Genomic DNA, 7514 nt, shown 5'->3' with positions numbered 1-7514 from the left:
GGATTCTACCCAGTAGGAATTCAGACTTTCTTTTTCACCAGCCTTACTTCACTGAAATTAATTCAATTTTAATTTTAATGAGCAAAGGGATTAAGACATAATCCAAATTCACATCAAAATGGTGTACCTTGATCTTTGTAAGTCTATAGGTTATTGTGATGCATCAGATTGTATGAGGATCTTGCGGTGCAGTGGTAGTTTCCTTATCTTTGAGCCAACAGGCTTTTGTCAAGTCCCACCTATTTCAGGTGTGTACTCTACCTGAACAGGTTAATTTTTTTTATTTAAGAAAGGGCTGGTTCTGAAAATTCTAAATGGTCAATTCTTCCATGTAGTGTGATGTGAATATGGGACCAACATCCTTGTGGGTGGGTTTGCTGGTGCTGGTGGGAGGAATTGAAACTAGTTCAGCAGGGGCTGGGTCACAGACTATCAGTACAATAGAGAAACAGCATGTATTATTACAGGAACCAAGTCAGAGGGAGTTCAGCCATATTGAGTTTCAGGAAAGTAAGGCAATGCTGAATGGTCTTACTTTAATGTTAGGAGCACAATAGGGAAGATGGCTGAGTTAAGGGTGTGGAGCAACACATAAAATTGTGATTTCTTTTGCCATCACAGAGAATGTGGTTGAGGGAGGGGGTAGGACTGGCAATTCAACTGTTTTCCCTTCTTTATTCACCCACCTCTAGGTTGGTTGTAACAACATTAATTGAAAATGACCCCTGGGGAAGCCCTTATTCCAGATCAATGTTTATGTTCTAAAAGGAGAGAATTTAACCAGTTTATCTTGAGTTAAAGAAATTATTAAACAATTTATTTATTGAATGCATGATGAATCATCACTCACATTTCCACAGATTATGAATGAAAAGGTATTCGAAGTGAAGTAAAAGTTTTACAGATTAGTTTCCAGATTCTTCATGAAGAATAGATCATGGAAAGCCACAATCCTTATGTTGAGTGACATTGATAGCGTTCACATTGACAATTGCGAAGTCAATAATGATATTCTGGTCTTTGCAGGTTAGCTGTAGTTCCTTTGTCCTCTTTCCTCTTTGTTGGTGACTGGCTTCCTGCACTCTGCACAAGAAAGTATCTTTTTTTTACCTGCAGTACTGGGATGTCGAGTTGCTGTCCTCAAGCTGCAATCTTTTTAATACACGAATTTGTTACAGTTGTTTTTAACACATCATGTGTTTTTTTATTCCTGGAAGGGTAAGATGGAAAGCATTTCTTTTGATTCATGCTTATGATCTAGAATATAATCTACAGGGGATATGTTCCTGCTGAAAGGAGGTAACTATAATTGCCTTGTATTTTTAATTTTTGAAGTCTCTCTCTTTGCAGCTTCCTCGGCACCCTATAAGGTAAGACATTCCAGGGTAGATGCAGGGAATATTTCTGCAGTATTTGAATTAATTCTTAGAAGTTATATTGTTGACTTGAAGCTTTTGTTAAAAAAAAATCTTATCCAAAACTCTGGATGTTTGTAAGTATATCAAGGATTGATCTGTCATCATAATAATATGAGAAGTGTTAATTTGTTTTGCTTTGTGTCAAATCTAATGATGATAAATTTTCTCAAATGACTTTTTATAGACAGTGAAATTCTCCTTAGCCAGAATGTAGTGGAGTCTGGATCTCCACATATATTCAAGGCTGAGTTAGATAGATTTTTGAAAGCTAGGAAAATCAATGGATATGGAGTACTGATAGGAAGGTGGGGATGAACCGCAATTAGATTAGCCATGATCTTATTGAATGGTGGAACAGGCTTGTAGTATCAAATAGCTTACTTCTCTTCCTAAGTCCTATGTTCCTTTGAACCCAAGGTTACAATGGTTAGGCCAAGGACACTATGCAGAGAAAAGTCCTGCAGAGATATTCTGGAACTGAGATGACTTACTTCCAACTATCTCACCATTTTCCTTTGTGTTAAATATGGCTCCAGCCAGTGGAGAGATTCCCCCTGAATTCCACTGACCTGGGTTTTATTTGATCTCCTCAAACCCACACTTGGTCAAACATGGCTTTGATGTTAAGAGCTGTCACTCTCTCTCTCGCCTCACCTCTGGAATTCAGCTCTTCTGAACAAGGGCTGTAATGAGGTCAGGAGCTGAGTGGATCTGGCAGAACCCAAACTGGGTACCACTGAGAAGGTTATGGCTGAGCAAGTGCTGCTTGATGGTATTGTTGGTGACACCTTCCATCATTGCTAATGATCGACAGTAGACTGATGGGATGGTAATTGGTTGAATTGGATTTGCCCTGCTTTTTGGCAGTTTTCCATGTTAAAGCAGCTTGCCTCTGGGTGCAGATACAATTGTCAGAATGCCTTCAGGACTCACAGTCTTTGCAATTTCCAGTGCCTCCAACCATTTCTTGATATCAGGTGGAGTTAATTGAATTGGTTGAAGACTGGTATCTATGATGCTGAGGCCTTCTGGAGGAATCCACTTGGCACATCTGGTTGAGGATTGCTATGAATGCTTCATATTTCACTGATGTGCTGGGTTTCCCATCATTGAGGATAATGGTATTTGTGGAATATCAGCCTTCAATGAGTTGTTTAATTGTCTGTCAGCATTCATGTGAACTCCTACTAGTTCTGTCAGACTATAAACTGATCTGAACTGCTTGTTGTGAAGTCCTAGGGCTCATATCAAGTGTTCTTGAGAGCCAAGGTTATGGATTTACCATCTGTATACAAATACCAAAGCAGCTGGCATCCTTAGTTAAGATTGGCAGAATTCCAAGCCATCAGATTCACAGACCTGTACAGAAAGAGATAGTCTGGGAGGTGCTGTTAGGACCAGCAGGGGAAAGCATTGTTCTCTGGTAGCTACCGGGCAGAATGCAGAAACATAGAAAATAGGGGCAGGAATAGGCCATCTAGTCCATCAGTCCTATTCCATCATTCAGTATGATCAGAACCACTCCTCCACCTCAATGCCTCATTCCTGCTCTCTCCCCATATGCCTTGATGTCTTTAGTGTCTAGAAATCTGTTACTTGCTTAAATATATTCAGTGACTTGACCTCCACAGATTTTCGTGGAACAGAATTGCATAGATATATCACCAATTCAGTGAAGACATTTCTCTTCATCTCAGTCCTGGATGGCCTACTCCTTGTCCTGACACTATAACCCCTTGTTCTAGAACCTCCTGAGAAGGGAGGCACCATCTCGGCATCCATTCCGTCTAAACCTCTCAGAATTTTACATGTTTCTCATTCTTACAAACTCTCATGAATACAGATCTCACTGGACATAATCTATTCCTTTCTTAGATAAGGAGACCAAAATTGCACTGTATTGCAGTGTGGTCTCACTAGGATATTCTTGCTCCTGTATTGAGATCAAATTCTTTTTGATCCTTTTCCTTTCACTGCATGTGGAAATATGTTCTCTGCTCAAAGAAACTGAACTTGCTGAGGAGAGAGGAGGAATGATCAAAATGACCTTTGCTGCTGGAAGTGGTTTGGGAATTCTTTGAAGATGACCTTCAATCTACTTTAGGTCTACTAATGTCCTTTAGGAAGGAAACTGCCATCCTTACCTGGTCTGGTCTACATGGGACTCCAGACCCACAGCAATGTGGTTGTGCTCTTAGTGAGGAGAAAGTGAGCCCCGCAGATGCTGGAGATCAAAGTCGACGACTGTGGTGCTAGATTAGCACAGCCGGTTAGGCAGCCTCTGAGGAGCAGGAGAGGAGTGATTAGGGATGAGCAATAGATGCTGACCTAGCCAGTAACATCCACAGATACCACAAGTTAAATAAAAAGGACTCTGGATGTTATGGCTCAATGAAACAGCAGAAGTGAACTCACTGGAAGCAAGTAATAGCTTTGAACTGGTCCCTTTAAGAACCACAGTTCTGCTGAGGGTGCGCCATTACATACAAACTAGCACGGTTCTGAGTTTGTGTTAAGAAACTAATAAAGAATATCTGTTCCATAGTTTAGAGGATTAATGGCCAACTAAGTAATGTTTTATCAACATTAATCTTTGGTTGTTACAGTAAAGTTGTTAAAATCTGAAAACTTGTTGGCAGCAGGATCATCACTGGAATTCTGGATTGAAGATAAATGAGTTCACCTCAATAGGAACAGTTGGGGAGGTCCCAGAGAAAGATGCGAGGGGATTGGGGCTGGAGGCTAGTGCAAGCTTTGACCTGTGGGTGGCTTCCTATCTCCATTGAGTATGGGCCTTTAAGTTAGAGTGGAACTCTGCCCACTACACTGCAGACATATATGCCAGGGTTTACCTGGTGGTGCCCCCTGCCTATCACTGGTGGCAAGCTGAGGTTCTGTATTGTCTCTCAAGGGGTTTATGGGGAGAAGGCAGGAGAATGGAATCGAGAAACATATCAGCCATGGTAAAGTTGACTTGATGGGCCAAATGGCTTAATTTTGCTTTTCTATCGTATCTTATGGACCTAAGGTAGGGCTGCCAGGAAAGAGATGCACTGTGCCTTCCAACCTGATGAACTGAGCCGCCCGAGCTTATGAACCACCCTATGGTGGAGCAAAATAATGTTTCATCCAAGGTTTTTCAAAGATATGTATTCACAGGATGCCTGCATCACATTTATTGCCCATCCGTAAGCATTAGTACATTGATGAGAGACTGGAATCACATGCAGGCTTGATCAGATGAAGACAGCACATCTCCTTCCCTGAAAGATATTAGTGAGCCAGATAATACTTTCAATGACAACTGACAGTGTTACATGGTCACCGTTAGATTAACTTTTTATTCCAGATTTTTATTGTTGTGCGTGGATTGCCTATTGTGGAATTCTATGTCAAAAGTATGTTGGTGATTGTAAGACAGAATGGAATATTCTGAAGTTTTGTGTCATAAATTGAATACTTTGTGCAACATTGAGATATTTTATTTCTTCTGGTGCTTGATTGTTAGCAGATTCTACAGACTAAAGTCAAAAGCTCTTTAAGTAAAGTAGTACAACAATTACACTCTTCCGTTACTTTGAATGATCTTTCTAAATTAGCCCCAGACAGCTTTTAGTCTCACTTCAATTAGATAATTAGCTTTTATTTCTTTTTAGCAAGAGTTTTCACATCTTTGTAATGTATAACTTTACTAAAAGCTAGACATGATGGAAATGATTTCCTCAATGTTGTCAACAATATGGACCTTGACGTAACTTAGATTATATTCTGAGCAGGAACAGCCCCACGTCTATCCCTTATGTAAGCCAAGTTCTTGTTCCCGAGTCTGGTTTCTCAGACTCTGAATATCACATATCAGATGCTCCAGGCATGAGCTAGTTTGAAGGAAAGTGAAAGGAATCAGATGAGTTGATCATTTGAAGAAAAATTCATCTGGCTCCTGAGAGCAGCCAATCACTTACAGCCAACTGCCACTCTTAATTACTCTCTTATTGTTTTCACAGGGAACTGGTTTCGAATTTAAATTCTTTTTGTAGCCTTAAAGACACAAGTCTGCAGCAGAATGTTATATTTGCATGTTATGTAAGAAGCGTCATGTTTTGTAAGTAGACCCAGATTGTAGTTTATTAAGGTATAGCTTAGCTTAACTTGGCTATTTTTGGGAGTTTTTTTTTACAACAGATTCTGGGTGGCATGGTGGCTCAGTGGTTAGCACTACTGCCTCATAGTACTGGGGACCCAGGTTCAATCCCAGCCTCCAGTGACTGTCTGTGTGGCATTTGCATGTTCTCTCTGTGTGTGTGTTGCTTTTCACAGTTCAAAGATGTGCCTGTGTACTGGACATATGCCATAATACTCAACAGGTTGATTGAAAAATATTAAAATTCAAATTTGCTACAAGTTTAAGCTGTTTGTGGGAAAAGAAAATAGTCATCTAAAGCCTCTAATCATCGAGATTCATGCCTATGGTGACCTTACCCTTGTACTTGGGCTGATCATCCAAAGAAAATTGTAAAGTCTGTCATATATTTTCAATAAGACTAGCTCTTTCCTCCTATCCTTTTCTATTACATAATAATATTATTTGTTTTACTCCTTGTCTGGTTCATAGCCTGAAGATTGAGTCTTTGCTGAACGAAAATGGCTTAAATAATTAATTTAGATTACCTACAGTGTGGAAACAGGCCCTTCGGCCCAACAAGTCCACACCAACCCTCTGAAGAGCAACCCACCCAGACCCCTACATTTACCCCTTCACCTAACACTACAGGCAATTTAGCATGGCCAATTCACCTAACCTGCACATTTTTGGACTGTAGGAGGAAACTGGAGCAAACCCATGCAGACACAGGGAGAATGTGCAAACTCCACACAGACAGTTGCTTGAGGTGGGAATTGAACCCAGGTCTCTGGCACTGTGAGGCAGCGGTGCTAGCCACTATGCCAACCACTGTGCCGCTCAATTTAATATTGTCTAATTTTTTGCATACAACTAAATTAAACCAAATCTAAATTTTAAATGAAACACCCTTTTTAAACTCACAGTCATGACATGTTTACTCATGAAAGATATACAAATAAATGTTTAACTCTGCTAACTCTGTTTCAATTGGAAATTACTAAGCAAGTAGGGAATTTACCAACAGAGAAATAGAAGTTGTTAAAATCAAAAATTTCTGAGTTTGTTATGTTTGGGACTGTCTGTTAAATTTAATTAAAAGCAGTCGTGAAGTGGATCATGTTACCTTTGTAAAAGTTATTTTTCATGATGTAGGTATCATGGCTAAGTTCCCACTTATTGCCCTTCCACCAATACCCTTGAGAAAGCGATGATGATCTGCCTTCTTGAACCACTTTGGGTGTAGATACATCCACATAATATTAGAGAGGAAGCTTCTGCAGTTTGACTTCATGACCACTGAAGGAACAGTGATGCATTTCCAAGTCACGATGGTAAGTGGCTTGGAGGAGAACTTGCAGGTGTTGTGTCCTTGTCTTTAACAGGTTGTAGGTTTTGAAGGGTCAGTTTAGTAGCCTTGATGAATTGCTGAAGTGCATCATGTAGATGGTAGACGCTGGTGCCACTGTGCATCAGTCGAAGAGTTTTGACAGTGGTGAATGTGGTGCCAGTCAATTGGGCTGCTTTGTCCTTGATGGTGTTGAGTATCTTGAGTGCTTATCCAGGCAGTTGTGGAGTATTCCATCACACCCCTAACTTTTGCCTTGTAGATGGTGGACAGGCTTTGGGGAATCAAGCAAATTTCTAATGGGAATAAGGAAATGGCAAGGAAGCTAAATAATTATTTTGTATTTGTTTTCACTGAGCAAGATAAAAGAAATCTCAAATAATTAGTGATACAAGTACAAGTGACTAGGGAGAATGAAGAGCTGAAGGAAATAAATATTAGCACGATTTACTGGAGAAAATAATGGAGCTGGAAGTTGTTAAATCCCAGGACCTGACAATTTACATCAAACAGTGTTGAAGGACATGGCTTTAGAGATAGCATCTTCAAAAATTCCATACACTCCATATGATCATAAAATTAAAGGAGCAGAGTTAGGCCATTCAGCCCATCGAGTCTGCTTCACCAT

Source organism: Chiloscyllium plagiosum, chromosome 4 (genome assembly GCF_004010195.1).
Source record: "Chiloscyllium plagiosum isolate BGI_BamShark_2017 chromosome 4, ASM401019v2, whole genome shotgun sequence".
Lineage (NCBI taxonomy): Eukaryota > Metazoa > Chordata > Chondrichthyes > Orectolobiformes > Hemiscylliidae > Chiloscyllium > Chiloscyllium plagiosum.
The sequence above is the reverse complement of the archived record's forward strand: the minus strand, read 5'-3'. Positions refer to the sequence as shown.